Here is a 19,699-nt window from a genome sequence, read left to right on the forward strand (position 1 = left end):
CCAATTTAGAATCAGTAGGAGAGCTTTAAACCACACTATTGCTTAGGTTGCAAATCCAGAAATTCTGCTACAATTGGTCAGGGGCATAATGTGGGCTTTGGGTTTTTTTCTTAAAGCTCCCCAGGTGATTCTAATTGCACCTAGAGGTGAGAATTGCTGTCTTAGAGGAAGTTCTAATGAAGCTGCTTCTGATCCAGTCTCATGGGGGCTATGGGATTCTCACTGGGAAAAGTGGCTTTGAGTACGTGTCACTGAAGAGATGTAATGTTGGGAGCCCAGTCTAATATTGGCTGTAAGCATTCATAGGCGAGTGGAACACTAGGAACAGGGGATATTTGTCTTATGTGTATCTTACCAACCCTGTGACTCTTTTCTGTTTAAGAAAGCTGAAACTGAGTCCTTTCATCAAAAGGGTAACAGTCTTTTGTCAGTCTTTTGGTCTTTTGCCTTCAAGACATTGGTAAGAAAAACAGCAACTTAAAGCTCAAGTCTAGCAGGGGGAAAATACATTATTAAACAAACTAACTAAAAGTAATGAAGGAATGGATAGAGCAAAAGTAGACGCCTTGGAAGAAAAGGTTAGTAACTATATTAGTCTGTTCTCCCACTACTATGAAGAAATACCTGGGACTGGGTAATTTAAAAAGAGAAGAGGTTTAATTGGCTCACATTTCTATAGGCTGTACAGGAAGCATAGCGGCCTCTGCTTCTGGGGAGGCCTCAGGAAACTTACAATCATGGCTGAAGCCAAAAAAGGGAAGCAGGCATGTCACATGACTGGAGAAGGAGCAAGAGGGTGGTGGGTGGTGGGAGGTTTTACACACTTTTAAACAAGCAGATCTCATGAGACCCTCTATCACAAAACAGCACCAAGGGGATAGTGTTAAATCATCCATGAAGGATCCACCCCCATGATCCAATCACCTCCTACCAGGCCCCATCTCCAACACTGGGGATTACAATTGAACAAGAGATTTGGGTGGGGACATAGATCCAAACCTTATCAGTAACCTTGGCAAGTTCGTGGAGATAGCTTGACTACAGTGATGCCTTCTCTACTTTTGCAGAAAGAAAAAAGAAATACAGGGGATTAGACTTGGAATGACTTGGTGACACAGGGAAAGTCACTCAGTCATATTGGAATCATTTGTCCACTTGTGGTCTCCCTCTTTCCCTGCATTGTCCCTCCACAAATCTGTTCTTCAGGTTAATTCCTTTCTTCTGGGTCTCCCCTTAGATTCTAATGGAAGCTTATTTCTAAGAAGTTTTGTGTAGAAGCTAGGCACACAGTCTTTGAAGCCAAGCTGCCAGGGATTGTAGCCCAGCTCTGCTACCTACTAGATGCGAGATGCTGAGTAAATTACTTTATGCCTTAGTGTTCTCATCTGTAAAATGGGAGGGATCGAGAGTGTCTTCTTTATAGAATTATTGTGAATTAGTTCATGAAAACATTTAAACTAGTACGTGGCAAAGAATGAGAGCTGAATAAATGTTAGGTATTTCATAGTTATGTTATTGTTATTATTGCCCAGGAGTTACAGCCCTCAGCCGGAGTATTATTATTATTAATTTTCTTTTTAAGACATGGTCTCACTCTGTCACCCAGGCTGGAGTGCAGTGGCACGATCTCAGTTCACTGCAACCTCTACCTCCTGGGTTCAAGCAATTCCCCTGCCTCAGCCTCCCGAGTAGTTCGGATTACACTTGCACACCACCACACCCGGATAATTTTTTGTATTTTTATTTTTTATTTTTTATTTATTTATTTATTTATTTATTTTTTTTTTTTTGAGACAGAGTCTCGCTTAGTCGCCCAGGCTGGAGTGCAGTGGCGCGATCTCGGCTCACTGCAAGCTCCGCCTCCCGGGTTCACGCCATTCTCCTGCCTCAGCCTCCCGAGTAGCTGGGACTACAGGCGCCCGCCGCCTCGCCCGGCTAATTTTTTGCATTTTTAGTAGAGACGGGGTTTCACCGTGTTAGCCAGGATGGTCTCGATCTCCTGACCTCGTGATCCACCCGCCTCGGCCTTCCAAAGTGCTGGGATTACAGGCGTGAGCCACCACGCCTGGCCTAGAGTATTATTTAGGTACAGAAGTTTTCAGGGGCTCTGAGGACAAAGTGTCTGAAGAAGGGTTATCCATAGAGGACACGCGGCCTTGATGCTAGCAATGAGCAATTCTGCATAAAAAGTGACTTGCACAGGAAGTAGATTGGATGGATTCAGTAACTGCTTTGAAAAGCCTGGTAGTTTCTGTCACTGCTGATTGGCCTAGAAGTTGCAGGTTCTTTGTGGGAAATGAGGCTCTGTCTAGGGGAGGGGCAAGAGGCCTCCCAAGAGGGATTTTACCCTCTATTTCCTACTGCAGTGGCTCAGAATCTTCCTAGACCACAGAGAGTAACTCAAAACCTTTCATAGTTTTTTGTTTGTTTTTCTTTGAGATGGAGTCTGTCACCCAGACTGGAGTGCAGTGGCACAATCTCGGCTCACTGCATCCTCTACCTCCAAGGTTCAAGCAATTCTTGTACCTCAGCCTCCTGAGTAGCTGGGACTACAGGCATGTGCCACCAAGCTCGGCTAATTTTTGTATTTTTAGTAGATATGGGGTTTCGCCATGTTGGCCAGGCTGGTCTCAAACTCCTGACCTTAAGTGATCTGCCCACCTCGGCCTCCCAAAGCACTGGAATTACAGGCATGAGCCGCCATGCCCAGCCAAAACCTTTCATTGTTCACATGTCTAATACTTCTGCTATAACACTGTGGTTGTCCTCTTAACTATGACGAGAATATGGACAACACTTGACCCTTCCTCTTTGCTCACAATTTCTGCTCTACCCATGAGCAGACCAAAGACTCCTCCTCATCCCAGGGCAGAGCAAATAGAAGTATAGAGGTAGGTGAATCCAAAGTACGGTTCCCAGCTAACTGATGAGTCCAGATTGTTTCTTGCTGCCCTGTCATCTTCAGTGTATCAGTGACCTGTGTTTCTTCATAGCTGCAAGATGCAGCTGCAAAAAAAAAAAAAAAGAAAAAGAAAAAGAAAAAATCTCCAGTAATGTCCAAAAGTAGGAAGGGTGTGAGAGACTATTTCTGTTGTTTATTTCTCTCTTTATTTCACAAAATGTTATCTTGCAGTACCATTGGACAGTACTTCATCACATGTCTAAGCACTGACTCAAAGAGGTGCAGAAATTGAGTATCTGGATTTTCAGCTTCTTGGAATATGAGGAGAGCTCTACTGGCAAAAAAAAAAAAAAAAAAAAAAAAAAGGCAGGGTAGGAAAATGGCTGCTAGAAGCTGGGTGCATGGCATATGTTTGTAGTCCTAGCTACTTGGGAGGCTGAGGCAGGAGGATCACTTGCGTCCAGGTGTTCGAGTCTAGACTGGGAAACATAGTGAGACCCCTGTCTCTTAAAAAAAGAAAGACAAGAAAATGACTGTTAGGTTGGCAATTGAAAGTGTCTGCCACACACTGATAATATCACTTTCTGTTATATGATTGTTTTACATTCTAAATGACCACCCTTCAGCAGGCTAACAAATCTTGTTGGGACTAAATAGATCTGCTTAAAGATGTTACTGTCTGCAAGCAAATCCTTCTGTCTTTCCATTGACCACCCCATCAAACCGCGTCCTGATTCAATATTGTGGTGGCTAGGGAGCCCTGTGTGTCTTTTTCCTTTAGGCTTCTGTAGAATTTGTGATCCCCTAAGAACCAATTTAATTTAATTAATCTAATAAAGGACAGCACGGGAGAAGGCTGCTATTGTGCTGCAATGCTCAGGAGGTAGCTTTGTGTTTGCTTATTTTTTTAAAGTTTGATTAAAAATCCAATAGCACAAACAGGTTACAATGCATAATTATCATTAATCTCAGCACAGATTATCTTCATGAATTTATAAAAAAAACACTCCAGTAATCTTATCTAGTCTTGCATTATAGAGGTAAATTTGCTGGGGAGTTCTCTTTTATCTTTCTCCCAGGTTCTATTCTGTCCTAATGTTAGAAACTTTAATTATTTTTCGGTGCATATTTTCTATTGTATTATTATTGTTATTATTTTTAAAATGATTTACTTATCATTTTTCAAATCCAGTCAGATTTAGCAGTGGAGAGTTATTTCCCACCCTTTTTGCTTAAACTTAAAAAAAAAAAAGCTCTTGTTTAACAATGCATGTTGGTTATAAAAGAAAATACAAATAACATAAAACAATAGTAAAAAGTAAAATTCCCTCCACTCTCCATCCATGCCTCCCTCTCCATCCCACCTCCCCAAGGGTCCTGCCATCTAATTCCTTATCCTGAAGTCCCCCTCCCAGAGCTGTCCACAGTTAACAGTTTCGTTCTTGATCTAGGCCTGTACAAATATGCATATATACATATGCAGTTAGAGAGTTGTATGCTTTTTAAAAAACCACATTATACATTATTCTGTAATTTTATTTTTAATTTAATAATGTATCTTGCTCAACTTTTCCTATGTGTGTGATATATTAAATATATCTATTAAGTATAGATATATTTAATCCTTTTCATCATGATATTATATTTCATATAATGTATCCTTTGCACTTTTCAAAATATTTTTATCTCCTGCTCGCCTCTTTTTTTCATAGAAAACAGCTCCCCTTTATTATAGTTACTTTAAGGAGTTTTAAAAACAGCTCTAATGAACTTTATTAGTACTAAAATCTTGATAAAACACAATCTTGGAACTGGGTAGAAGAAGACTCTAGTTCTGATACCTCCTACTTGTGTTTATACATTTTAAGACAATTTTCTATAAATGATCTCATTTAAACTCCATCTAATAATATTTTATTCTGGAAGTACGTGCAGATTATCCTGATAACTGGTTTTTTTTTTTTTTTTTTTTTTTTGAGACGAAGTCTCGCTCTGTCGCCCAGGCTGGAGTGCAGTGGCCGGATCTCAGCTCACTGCAAGCTCCGCCTCCCGGGTTCACGCCATTCTCCTGCCTCAGCCTCCCGAGTAGCTGGGACTACAGGCACCCGCCACCTCGCCCGGCTAGTTTTTTTGTATTTTTTAGTAGAGACGGGGTTTCACTGTGTTAGCCAGGATGGTCTCGATCTCCTGACCTCGTGATCCGCCCGTCTCGGCCTCCCAAAGTGCTGGGATTACAGGCTTGAGCCACCGCGCCCGGCCAACTGTTTTTATTATAATAAAGTCTTACCATATAAACCTTGAACAGCAAGACAATATTATTATTACACAATCATTATTTAATAAAGATGAAAATTAGTAGCAATGTACATTTCCTGAGTACATCTTTTTGTTTCTTACTTTGAAGCTTCAAATTACATGAAAAACAAAATCAACAGAATTAAAGGGAAGAAGACAATTCCACAACTGTAGTACTGAATTTTAATACTCTATCACAACAATTTATAGAAAAACTAGACCAAAAAAATCAGTAAAGACTTGGAAAATTTGAATAACACTATCAACTATCTTGATGTGATTGATATTTATACACCAGGAGCTGCTGAATATACCTTTTCAAGGGCTTAGGATACACTGATAAAAACAGACCATAAGCTAGGCCATAAAACAAGTCTCAATAAATTCAAAGAAATTAAATTATATAAGCTATTTTTCTGACTGCAGAGCAATTAAATTAGAAATTAATAACAATACAATATTCAGAAAACTCTTAAATATTTTGAAATAAACATTTTTCTAAATAACTCATGGGTCAAAGAAGAAATCATAGAAGAAATCAGAAGATATTTTGAACTATATGATAAAGAATTTATAACTTGGTGAAATTTGTGGGATAAAGCTAGAACAGTATTTAGAATGAAAGATAAAAGTTTACATTTTTATATCAATGACTAAAGGTTGTACATTTACAAGAAGATAGAATAAGAGGAACAGAGTAAACCCAAATAAGGAGGAGGAAGAAAATAACAAAGAGCAGATCAATGAAAAAAATCTCACATGAACAATAAGGAAAATTAACCAGTCAAAAAGTTGATTCTTTGAAACAATCAACAAAACTGACAAACCCCTAGCTAGAATGATCAAGGGAAAAATTAAATACAAATCACCAATACCAAGGATTAGATGTTCTTGTTACAGATCTTATAGGCTTTAAAGAATAATATACTATTATGAACAATTTTATGCCAATAGATTCAACAAGCTAGATGAAACCAACACATTTTCTGAAAAATACAACTTCTTTAAACTGAGCAGGATGAAACAGAAAATCTCAATAGCCACATAGCTATTAGAGAAATTAAATACATTATCGAAAACCTTTCTACAAATAAAACATCCTCCAGGTCCAGGTGGTTTTACTGGTGAATTCTATCAAACATCCAAGGAAGATGTAAAACCTCTATTACACAATCTTTAACAGGAAAAAGAGGAGAGAATACTTCCCCACTCATTTTATGAGGCAAGCATAACCTTAACCCTCAAACCCAGGAAAGACATTACAAAAGAGAAGGTCACAGATAAGTATCACTCAGGAACATTGATGCCAAATCCTTAGCATAAAATTAGCAAATCAAATCCAGCTTCTATGAATACAAGATTGATTTAAGATTCAAAACTCAATCTGTGAGGTGAGCAGATCACCTGAGGTCAGGAGTTCAAGACCAGTCTGGCCAACATGGTGAAACCCTGTCTATATTAAAAACACAAAAATTAGCTGGGCATGGTGGTGGGCGCCTGTAGTCGAAGCTACTTGGGAGGCTGAGGCAAGAGAATTGCTTGAACCCGGGAGGTGGAGGTTGCAGTGAGCCAAGATCATACCACTGCACTCCAGCCTGGGCAACAAGTGCGAAACTCCATCAAAAACAAAACGAAACAAACAAACGAACCCCCACAAACTCAATCTGGATGTCTCTTTTTTCCTGCCAGGCCTGAGACTATTTATTTCTGCCAAGAGATACCAAGGTAGGCATATGGAACTTGCAAGAGAGCCCCAACTATAACACATTGCCTGGTCTAGGAAACTTCTTCATTCCCACGAGCTCAAAACTCTCCTTCCTCATCCAGAGACGCCACGGCAGCTGGGGACAACAGTAGGTAAATTGCACCTCATCCCTGTCTCACCAAGAGACATCTGGTGGCCTGGTCTGAATAAAACTCATCTGTCCCTTCAGCAGCACCAGAGGCATCAGATAAACCAAATACATCAAAATAACACCCCAAACTCTCTGAAAATTATACTCCCTTTGAAACCACACTCCACAAAAGCGGGCCAAGACTTACATACTAAACCTAAACACGGTGACTCCCAAAATAAAAGATTAACATAGGACCCAGAGTTTCCTAATTAAATAGAAAAATGTACAGAATCAGTTAAAAATCACTCTAGGATAGGCCGCCATCATGAACGACACCATAACTATCCGCACTAGAAAGTTCATGACCAACCGACTACTTCAGAGGAAACAAATGGTCATTGATGTCCTTCACCCCGAGAAGGCAACAGTGCCTAAGACAGAAATTCGTGAAAAACTAGCCAAAATGTACAAGACCACACCGGATGTCATCTTTGTATTTGGATTCAGAACTCATTTTGGTGGTGGCAAGACAACTGGCTTTGGCATGATTTATGACTCCCTGGATTATGCAAAGAAAAATGAACCCAAACATAGACTTGCGAGACATGGCCTGTATGAGAAGAAAAAGACCTCAAGAAAGCAACGAAAGGAACGCAAGAACAGAATGAAGAAAGTCAGGGGGACTGCAAAGGCCAATGTTGGTGCTGGCAAAAAGTGAGCTGGACATTGGATCACAGCCGAAAGAGTAAAGGTGCTGCAGTAAAGGCTACCTGTGTCCATTTTGGATTTTTCATGAGCAGATTAATAAACTAAAAACTTTCATGTGAAAAAAAAAAATCACTCTAAAAACCAAGAACCAAGAAAATCACAATTTAATAAGAAACAATCAACTGACATGAACATTGAGATAAATAAGATTCTAAAGCATCCATCATAAAAATTTTTCAACAATCAATTACAAATTCTCTTGAAACAAATGAAAGTGAAAAAATAGAAAATGTCAAAAAGAAGTAGATTAAAAAAGAAGAAAATGGGAATCATAGAACTGAAAAATATAATAAAAATTTTAAAAACTTGCTTGATGGGGTCTATAGTAGTATGGAGATGAGAGAAGATAGAATCAGTGAACTTGAGGTCAGGTGTGGTGGCTCACACCTGCAATCCCAGTGCTTTGGGAGGTTTAGATAGGAGGATCACTTGAGGCCAGGAGTTCAAGACCAGCGTGGGCAACATAGTGAGACCTTGTGTGTATGGAAAAAAAAAAAAAAAAATGAATCAGTGAACTTGAGAACAGAACAATAGAATTCACTGAATCTGAACAACAGAGAGCACATAGAAGAAAAAGGCACTTCAGGGCCTGAAGAAAGTAATATGACAATCCAGCATTTGTATCATCAGAGTCCCAGAAGCAGAGAAGAAAGAGAGTGGGGCTGAAAGAATATTTGAAGAGATTTGATTGCAAACTCCCCAAATATGGCAGAAGACACAATCTTACACATTCAAGAAGCTGAGCAAATCCCAAGCATGAGAAACCCAAGGAAATTCATGCCAAGACACGTTATAATTAAACTTGCAAACTAAAGATACAGAAGAAAAATGTTGAAAGCAGCCAGAGACAGCCGGGCGCGATGGCTCACGCCTGTAATCCCAGCACTTTGGGAGGCCAAGACGGGCGGATCACGAGGTCAGGAGATTGAGACCATCCTGGCTAACACGGTGAAATCCCGTCTCTACTAAAAAATACAAAAAACTAGCCGGACGAAGTGGCGGGCGCCTGTAGTCCCAGCTACTTGGGAGGCTGAGGCAGGAGAATGGCGTAAACCCGGGAGGCAGAGCTTGCAGTGAGCTAAGATCTGGCCACTGCACTCCAGCCTGGGTGGTAGAGCGAGACTCCGTCTCAAAAAAAAAAAAAGAAAGCAGCCAGAGAGACACAGTGCATTATTTATAGGGGACACCAATTCGAACAACAGCAGATTTTTCATCTGAAACCAAGGGGGCCAAAGGAAGTATCACATTATTTCTAAAGTGTTGAAAGAAAACAGCTGTCAACCATACAAATTCTATATCTGGTGGAACTATTGTTCAGGAATAAAGAGAAAAAAGAAAACAGTGGCAGACAAGAAAAAATAAAAAACTTTGTGGCTGGTAGAGCTACTATTAAAGATTGGCTAAAGGAATTTCTTAAAACAGAAAGGAAATAATAAAAAATAAATCTTGGAGCATCAGGAATGAAAAGGAAAGAAGAGAAAAAGCAGAAACATAAATATATACTGTAGGCTTTTTCCTCAGCAGTTTAATAAATTATATTCAATGATTGAAATACAATTATAACACCATTTGATGCTGCAGGCAATGATATTTAAAAGCAAGGAAAGTAAAGGGACCTAAATGGAATTGGGATTCTATACTTAAAAAGGTAAAATGGGCCAGGCACGGTGGCTCATGCCTGTAATTCCAGCACTTTGGGAGGCCGAGGCGGGTGGATTACCTGAGGTCAGGAGTTTGAGACCAGCCTGGCCAACATGGTGAAACCCGTCTCTACTAAAAATAACAAAAATTAGCTGGGCGTGGTGGCAGGCACCAGTAATCCTATTGACTCAGGAGGCCGAGGCAGGAGAATCGCTTGAACCCAGGAGGTGGAGGTTGCAGTGAGCCGATATCGCGCTATTGCGCTGCAGCTTGGGCAACAGGGGCAAAACTCCATCTCAAAAAATAAATAAATAAATAAATAAATAAATAAAGTAAAATGATACTGGTAGGTGTTATGACACATGTGTATGTTAAACTACCCAGAGTAACACTATACAAAGATACGTATACAACATGGGGTTAGAGGCAGTCAAAAATCCATGTAAAACTTTTGACTTGCCCAGAACTTAACTACTAATAGCCTCCTGTTGACTGGAAGCATTACTGATAACACAAACAGTTGATTAACATATATTTTGTATATTATATGTATTGTATACTGTATTCTTATAATCAAGCTAGAAAAATGGAAATGTTATTAAAAATCATAAGGAAGATAAAATATATCTACTATTTATTAAGTGAAAGTGAATCATCATAAAGGTCTTCATCCTTATCATCTTCACATTAAGCAGGTTGAGGAGGAAGAAGAGTTAGTCTTGCTGTCTCAGGGATGGCAGAGGCAGAAGAAAATCTACTGTCTTGGTCTCTTTATTGTTGCTGTAAAGGAATACCTGAGGCTGGGTAACTTATGTAGAAAAAAAAAGGTTTATTGGGCTCACCATTCTGATGGCTGTAATGTTTAAGATTGTTCATCTGCATCTGGTGAGGGCTTCAGGCTACTTCCACTCATGACAGAAGGTGAAAGGGAATTGGCTGTGCAGAGCTCACATAGTGAGGTAGGAAGCAAGAAAGAGTGGAGAGGTGCCAGGCTCTTTTAAACAACCAGCTCTCAGAGGAACTAACAGAGTGAGAACTCATTACCCCTAAAGGAGGGCATTAATCTATTCATGAGGGACCTGTCCCCACTACCCAAACAGCTCCCACTAGTCCCACCTCCAACACTGGAAATCAAATTTCAACATGAGGTTTAGAATAGAGAAACATCACAACCATAGCATCTGCATATAAGTAGACCCACACGGTTCAAACCTGTGTTTAATATAGTTGTTTGACACAGGTTTAAATTTTTGAAATTTTTTTGAAAAATGCTATAAATAAGTCAGGATGGAATTCTAAAAAATGTTCAAGTAATGCACAGGAAGTCAAAACAGAGAAACAGTGAAGTGAGATCTAGAAGAAAAAAATAAAAAAACAACTCAAGATGGCCAACTAGAGGCAGTTACAATGTGTGGCTCTCAGGAAGAGGAACAAAAGGGGTTAGGAAACACAGCACCTTCAACTGAAACATCCAGGTACTCTCACTGGGACTAATCAAGGAAACAGCTCAACCCAGGAGAATGAAGAAAAGCAAGACAGGACAATGGCTCACCTACGAGCAGCAACGCGGAGCCAGGGGAACCTCCCCAACCCAGGGAAGCGGTGAGTGAACATGCGACCCTGGGAAATCATGCTTCTCCCAGGGATCTTTGCAACCCTCATCAGGAGATCCCCTCATGAACCCACTCCACTAGGGCCTTCAGTGTGACACCTACAGCTGCATGGAGTCTCAGCCGAGCAGCCGCTCAGGCACATGTGGAGGCCCAGGAGCTTTACATACTCTGGCTCCGGGCTTCCCAGCAAAAGTGACTGCAACTCCAGCAAGGTGGGAGGTTGTACCTCTGTTCATACTCCTAGGAAGGGGGCTGAATCCAGGGGGCCAAGCGGCAATGGTCTGTGGGCACCACTTCCATGGTGCCTCACAGGATAAGACCCAATGGCTTGGAATTCTAGCCAACCACCAGCGACAGTGTTGTCCCTACCTGGAATGGAGTTCCCGTGGGGAAGGGTGGGCTGCCATTTTTGTTGTTTGGACGACTCAGCTGTTCCAGCCTGAGGGCTTTGGAGAGTCTAAACTGACTGGGGGCATACAGAATGCCCCAGCACAGCACAGCTGCCCTACCAAAACATAACCAGACTGCTTCTTTAATCTGGTTCCTGATCCATTCCTCCTCACTGGGCGGGGCTTCCCAACCAGGCCCTCTGGCTACCCCTGCTGGTGTTCTCCAGTAGACCGCGATTTGAATTCTCTCTGGGATAGAATTCTTGGTGAGAGGGGCGGGCTGCCATTTTGCTGTTTCGGTGATTTCGCCGTTCCAGCTTCCACGCTTTCTTTGGAGAGCCTAGGCTAACCAGGGGCAGAGGCGGTACCACAGCACAGCACACAGCACACAGCATAGCACACAGCACAGCACAGCACACAGCACACAGCATAGCACACAGCACAGCACAGCACACAGCACAGCACAGCACAGCCGCTCTACACAAGCATGGCCAGACTGCTCCTATAAGCAGGTCTCCTGTCTCATTTCTCCTGACTGGTTGAGACCTCCCAAATGGGGCCCTTCAGCACCTCCTACAGCTGCGTTTTTGCTGGCAATGGGTCCATACCTCCCTGGGACAGAGCTCCCAGAGGAAGGGGGCAAGTTGCCGTCTTTGCTGTATTGCGGTCTTCACTGGTGATGTGTCTAGGTACTGGAAAATCTGAGATGATTGGGGACTGGAACAGAACCCCACCAAACCGCAGCAGCCCTACAGATAAGTGGCCAGACTATTAAAAGGAAAAAGAAAACACCCATTCAGAGGTCAGCAACTTCAAAGATTGAAAGTAGGTACGTCCACAAAGATGAGAAAGAATCAGAGTAAGAATGCTGAAAAAGCCAGAGTGCCCTCTTTCCTCCAAATGACTGCATCACCTCTCCAGCGAGGGATCGGAATAGGGCTGAGGCTGAGATGGCTGAAATGACAGAAATAGAATTCAGAATATGGATAAAAATGAACTTCACTGAGCTAGAAGAATATGTTGTAACCAATGAAAGGAAGCTAAACATCACAATAAAACATTGCAGGAGCTGACAGACAAAATAGCCAATATAGAGAAGAACATAATGAACCCAATAGAGTTGAAAAACACAATACAAGAATTTCACAATGCAATCACAAGTATTAATCGAAGAACAAATCAAACAGAGGAAAGAATATCAGAGTTAAAGACTTTTTCTTGGCTAGGTGTGGTGGCTCATGCCTGTAATCCCAGCACTTTGGGAGGCCAAGGCGGGCAGATCACTTGAGGTCAGGAGTTTATGACCAGCCTGGCCAACATGGTGAAACCTCGTCTCTACAAAAAAATACAAAAACTAGCCAAACATGATGGTGGGTGCCTGTAATCCCAGCTACTTGGGAGGCTGAAGAAGGAGAATCGCTTGAACCTGGGAGACAGAGGTTTCAGTGACCCGAGATTGCGCCACTGTACTCCAGCCTGGGCGACAGAGTGAGGCTCAGTCTCAGGAAAAAAAAAAAAAAAAAAAAAAAAGTAGTTTTTCTGAAATAAGACAGGCAAACAAGAATAGAGAAAAAGGAATGAAAAGGAATGAATAAAACCTCCAAGAAATATGGGATTATGTAAAGAGACCAAATCCATGACTAACTGGTATACCTAAAGAGATGGGGAGAATGGAACTAATTTGGCAAATGTATTTCAGGATATCATTCATGAGAACATCCCCAACCTCACTAGAAAGGCCAACATTCAAGTTTAGGAAATGCAGAAAACCCCAGTAAGGTATTCTGTGAGAAGATCAGCCGTGAGACACATAATCATCAGGTTCTCCAAGGTTGAAATGAAAGAAAAAACGTCAAGAGCAGCAAGAGAGAAAGGCCTGGTCACCTACAAAGGAAAGCCCAACAAACTAACAGTGGGCTTCTCAGTGGAATCCCTATGAGTCAAAAGAGATTGAGGGCCAGTATCAAACATTCTTTATTTTATTTTTTATTTATTCATTTTTTTATTATACATTAAGTTCTAGGGTACATGTGCACAGCGTGCAGTTTTGTTACCTATGTATACATGTGCCATGTTGGTGTGCTGCACCTGTTAACTCGTCATTTACATTAGGTATATCTCCTAATGCTATCCCTCCTCCCTCTTCCCTCCCCCCACCCCACGACAGGCCCCGGTGTGTGATGTTCCACACCCTGTGTCCAAGTGTTCACAATTGTTCAATTCCCACCTATGAGTGAGAACATGCAGCGTTTGGTTTTCTGTCCTTGCAATAGTTTGCTCAGAATGATGGTTTTCATCTTCATTCATGTCCCTAAAAAGGGCATGAACTCATCCTTTTTTATGGTTGCATAGTATTCCATGGTGTATATGTGCCACATTTTCTTAATCCAGTCTATCATTGATGGACATTTGGGTTGGTTCCAAGTCTTTGCTATTGTGAATAGTGCCGCAATAAACATACGTGTGCATGAATCTTTATGGCAGCATGATTTATAATCCTTTGGGTACATACCCAGTAATGGGATGACTGGGTCAAATGATATTTCTAGTTCTAGATCCTTGAGGAATCCCCACACCGTCTTCCACAATGGTTGAACTAGTTTACAGTCCCACCAACAGTGTAAAAGCATTCCTATTTCTCCAGATCCTCTCCAGCACCTGTTGTTTCCTGACTTTTTAATGATCACTATTCTAACTGGTGTGAGATGGTATCTCATTGTGGTTTTGATTTGCATTTCTCTGATGGCCAGTGATGATGAGCATTTTTTCATGTGTCTGTTGGCTGTATGAATGTCTTCTTTTGAGAAGTGTCTGTTCATATCCTTTGCCCACTTTTTGATGGGGTTGTTTGATTTTTTCTTGTAAATTTGTTTAAGTTATTTGTAGATTCTGGATATTAACCCTTTGTTAGATGGCTTGCAAAAATTTTCTCCCAATCTGTAGGTTGCCTGTTCACTCCGATGGTAGTTTCTTTTGCTGTGCAGAAGCTCTTTAGTTTAATTAGATCCCATTTGTCAATTTTGGCTTTTGTTGCCATTGCTATTGGTGCTTTAGTCATGAAGTCCTTGCCCATGCCTAAGGCCTGAATGGTATTGCTTAGGTTTTCTTCTAGGGTTTTTATGGTTTTAGGTCTAACATTTAAGTCTTTAATCCATCTTGAATTAATTTTGTATAAGCTATAAGGAAGGGATCCAGTTTCAGCTTTCTACATATGGCTAGCCAGTTTTCCCAGCATCATTTATTAAATAGGGAATCCTTTCCCCATTTCTTGTTTTTGTCAGGTTTGTCAAAGATCAGATGGTTGTAGATGTGTGGTATTATTTCCAGGGGCTCTGTTCTGTTCCATTGGTCTATATCTCTGTTTTGGTACCAGTACCATGCTGTTTTGGTTGCTGTAGCCTTGTAGTATAGTTTGAAGTCAGGTAGCATGATACCCCCAGCTTTGTTCTTTTGGCTTAGGATTGTCTTGGCAATGTGAGCTCTTTTTTGGTTCCATATGAACTTTACAGTAGTTTTTTCCAATTCTGTGAAGAAAGTCATTGGTAGCTTGATGGGGATGGCATTGAATCTATAAATTACCTTGGGTAGTATGGCCTTTTCATGATATTGATTCTTCCTAGCCATGAGCATGGAATGTTCTTCCATTTGTTTGTGCCCTCTTTCATTTCACTGAGCAGTGGTTTGTAGTTCTCCTTGAAGAGGTCCTTCACATCCCTTGTTAGTTGGATTCCTAGGTATTTTATTCTCTTTGAAGCAATTGTGAATGGGAGTTCACTCATGATTTGGCTCTCTGTTTCTCTGTTATTGGTGTATAGGAATGCTTGAGATTTTTGCACATTGATTTTGTATCCTGATACTTTACTGAAGTTGCTTATCAGTTTAAGGAGATTTTGGACTGAGATGATGGGGATTCCTAAATATAAAATCATGTCATCTGCAAACAGGGACTATTGGACTTCCTCTTTTCCTAACTGAATACCCTTTATTTCTTTCTCTTGCCTGATTGCCTTGGCCAGAACTTCCAACACTATGTTGAATATGAGTGGTGAGAGAGAGAGCACCCCTGTCTTGTGCCAGTTTTCAAAGGGAATGCTTCCAGTTTTTGCCCATTCAGTATGATATCGGCTGTGGGTTTGTCATAAATAGCTCTTAATATTTTGAGATACGTCCCATCAATACCTAGTTTATGGAGAGTTTTTAGCATGAAGGGCTGTTGGATTTTGTTAAAGGCTTTTTCTACTTCTATTGAGATAATCATGTGGTTTTTGTCTTTTGTTCTGTTTATATGCCGGATTACGTTTATTGATTTGCATATGTTGAACCAGCCTTGCATCCCAGGGATGAAGCCAACTTGATCGTGGCAGGTAAACTTTTTGATGTACTGCTGGATTTGGTTTGTCAGTATTTTATTGAGGATTTTAGCATTGATGTTCATCAGGGATATTGGTCTAAAATTCTCTTTTTTTTGGTTGTGTCTCTGCCAGGCTTTGGTATCAGGATGATGCTGGCCTCATAAAATGAGTTAGGGAGGATTCCCTCTTTTTCTATTGATTGGGATAGTTTCAGAAGGAATGGTACCAGCTCCTCTTTGTACCTCTGGTAGAATTCGGCTGTTAATCCATCTGGTCCTGGACTTTTTTTGGCTGGTAGGCTGCTAATTATTGCCTCAATTTCAGAGCCTGTTATTGGTCTATTCAGGGATTCAACTTCCTCCTGGTTTAGTCTTGGGAGAGTGTAAGTGTCCAGGAAATTATCCATTTCTTCTAGATTTTCTAGTTTATTTGCGTAGAGGTGTTTATAGTATTCTCTGATGGTAGTTTGTATTTCTGTGGGGTCAGTGGTGATATCCCCTTTATCATTTTTTATTGCATCTATTTGATTCTTCTCTCTTTTCTTCTTTATTAGTCTTGTTAGTGGTCTATCAATTTTGTTGATCTTTTCAAAAACCAACTCCTGGATTCATTGATTTTTTTGGAGGGTTTTTTTGTGTCTCTGTCTCCTTCAGTTCTGCTCTGATCTTAGTTATTTCTTGCCTTCTGCTAGCTTTTGAATGTGTTTGCTCTTGCTTCTCTAGTTCTTTTAATTGTGATGTTAGGATGTCAATTTTAGATCTTTCCTGCTTTCTCTTGTGGGCATTTAGTGCTATAAATTTCCCTCTACATACTGCTTTAAATGTGTCCCAGAGATTCTGGTATGTTGTATCTTTGTTCTCATTGGTTTCAAAGAACATCTTTATATCTGCCTTCATTTTGTTATGTACCCAGTAGTCATTCAGGAGCAGGTTGTTCAGTTTCCATGTAGTTGTGCAGTTTTGAGTGAGTTTCTTAATCCTGAGTTGTAGTTTGATTGCACAGTGGTCTGAGAGACAGTTTGTTATAATTTCTATTCTCTTACATTTGCTAAGGAGTGCTTTACTTCCAATTATGTCATCAATGTTGGAATAAGTGTGATGTGGTGCTGAGAAGAATGTATATTATGTTGCTTTGGGGTGGAGAGTTCCGTAGATGTCTATTAGGTCCGCTTGGTGCGGAGCTGAGTTCAATTCCTGGAAATCCTTGTTAACTTTCTGTCTCATTGTTCTGTCTAATGTTGACAGTGGGATGTTAAAGTCTCCCATTATTATTGTGTGGGAGTCTAAGTCTATTTGTAGGTCTCTAAGGACTTGCTTTATGAATCTGGCTGCTCCTGTATTGGGTGCATATATATTCAGGATAATTAGCTCTTCTTGTTGAATTGATCCCTTTACCATTATGTAATGGCCTTCTTTGTCTCTTTTGATCTTTGTTGGTTTAAAGTCTGTTTTATCAGAGACTAGGATTGCAACCCTTGCTTTTTTTTTTGTTTTCCATTTGCTTGGTAGATCTTCCTCCATCCCTTTAGTTTGAGCCTATGTGTGTCTCTGCACATGAGATAGATCTTCTGAATACAGCACATTGATGGGTCTTGACTCTATCCAATTTGCCAGTCTGTGTCTTTTAATTGGAGTATTTAGCCCATTTATATTTAAGGTTAATATTGTTATGTGTGAATTTGATCCTGTCATTATGATGTTAGCTGATTATTTTGCTCATTGGTTAATGCAGTTTCTTCCTAGCATTGATGGTCTTTACAATTTTGCTTGTTTTTACAGTGACTGGTACCAGTTGGTCCTTTCCATGTTTAGTGCTTCCTTCAGTAGCTCCTGTAAGGCAGACCTGGTGGTGACAAAATCTCTCGGCATTTGTCTGTCTGTAAAGGATTTTATTTCTCCTTCACTTATGAAGCTTAGTTTGGCTGGATATGAAATTCTGGGTTGAAAATTCTTTTCTTTAAGAATGTTGAATATTGGCCCCCACTCTCTTCTGGCTTGTAGAGTTTCTGCCCAGAGATCTGCTGTTAGTCTGATGGGCTTTCCTTTGTGGGTAACCTGACCTTTCTCTCTGGCTGCCCTTAACATCTTTCCTTCATTTCAACTTTGGTGAATCTGACAATTTTGTGTCTTGGAGTTGCTCTTCTCAAGGATTATCTTTGTGGCATTCTCTGTATTTCCTGAATTTGAATGTTGGCCTGCCTCCCTAGGTTGGGGAAGTTCTCCTGGATAATATTCTGAAGAGTGTTTTCCAACTTGGTTCCATTCTCCCTGTCACTTTCAGTTACACCAATCAGACATAGTTTGATCTTTTCAGATAGTTGCATATTTCTTGGAGGCTTTGTTCATTTCTTTTTACTCTTCTTTCTCTACACTTCTCTTCTCACTTCATTTCATTCATTGGATCTTTAATCACTGATACCCTTTCTTCCACTTGATCGAATCGGCTACTGAAGCTTGTGCATGTGTCACGTAGTTCTCATGCCATGGTTTTCAGCTCCATCAGGTCATTTAAAGACTTCTGTACACTGTTTATTATAGTTAGCCATTCATCTACTCTTTTTTCAAGGTTTTTAGCTTCTTTGCGATGGGTTCAAACATCATCCTTTAGCTTGGAGAAGTTTGTTATTACCGATCATCTGAAGCCTTCTTCTGTCAACTCGTCAAAGTCATTCTCCATCCAGCTTTGTTCTGTTGCTGGTGAAGAGCTCCGTTCCTTTGGAGGAGAAGAGATCTGCTGAGTTTTAGAATTTTCAGCTTTTCTGCTCTGTTTTCTCCCCAACTTTGTGGTTTTATCTACCTTTGGTCTTTGATGATGGTGATGTACAGATGGGATTTTGGTGTGGATGTCCTTTCTGTTTGTTAGTTTTCCTTCTAACAGTCAGGACCCTCAGCTGCAGGTCTACTGGAGTTTGGTGGATATCCACTCCACACCCTGTTTGTCTGGGTATCACCAGCAGAGGCTGCAGAACAGCAAATATTGCAGAATGGCAAATGTTGCTGTCTGATCCTTCTTCTGGAAGCTTTGTCTCAGAAGGGCACCCAGCTGTATGAGGTGTCAGTCGGCCCCTACTGGGAGGTATCTCCCAGTTAGTCTACTCGGGGGTCAGGGACCAACTTGAGGAGGCAGTCTGTCTGTTCTCAGATCTCAAACTCCGTGCTGGGAGAAGCACTATTCTCTTCAAAGGTGTCAGACGGGGATGTTTAAGTCTGCAGAAGTTTCTGCTGCCTTTTGTTCAGCTATGCCCTGCCCCCAGAGATGGAGTCTACAGAGGCAGGCAGGCCTCATTGAGCTGCAGTGGGCTCCACCCAGTTCAAGCTTCCCGGCTGCTTTGTTTACCTACTCACACTCAGCAATGGTGGATGCCCCTCTCCCAGCCTCACTGCCACCATGCAGTTCGATCTCAGATTGCTGTGCTAACAGTGAGCAAGGCTCCATGGGCATGGGACCCTCCAAGCCAGGTGCAGTATATAATCTCCTGGTGTGCCATTTGCTAAGGCCATTGGAAAAGCTCAGTATTAGACTGGGAGTGTCCCGATTTTCCAGGGATCATCTGTCACAGCTTCCCTTTGTTAGGAAAGGGAATTTCCCAACCCCTTGTGTTTCCCAGGTGAGGTGATGCTCCGCCCTGCTCCATGGGCTGCACCCTCTGTCTGACAAGCCCCAGTGAAATGAACCTGGTACCTCAGTAATCACCCCTCTTTTGCATCGCTCACACTGGGAGCTGCAGACTGGAGGTGTTCCTATTTGGCCATCTTGGAACCTCCCCTCAACATTCTTAAAGAAAGGAAATTCCAAACCAGAATTTCATATCTGGTCAAATTAAGCTTCATAGACAAAGAAGAAATAAGGTCCTTTTTGACAAGTAAATGTTGAGAACATTCAGTACCACCAGACCTGACTT

The 19,699-nt window shown here is 41.1% G+C and overlaps 1 pseudogene across 1 annotated transcript; it reads left to right on the forward strand.

Moving 5' to 3' along the window:
- Nucleotides 1–7,346: 7,346 nt before the first annotated feature.
- Nucleotides 7,347–7,857, forward strand: LOC112619225 (annotated as a pseudogene). Its single transcript, XR_003118192.1, has one exon. The product of XR_003118192.1 is annotated as a 40S ribosomal protein S24 pseudogene (transcript).
- The last annotated feature ends 11,842 nt before the right edge of the window (nt 7,858–19,699 follow it).

This window comes from Theropithecus gelada, chromosome 2 (assembly GCF_003255815.1).
Source record: "Theropithecus gelada isolate Dixy chromosome 2, Tgel_1.0, whole genome shotgun sequence".
Classification (NCBI taxonomy): Eukaryota; Metazoa; Chordata; class Mammalia; order Primates; family Cercopithecidae; genus Theropithecus; species Theropithecus gelada.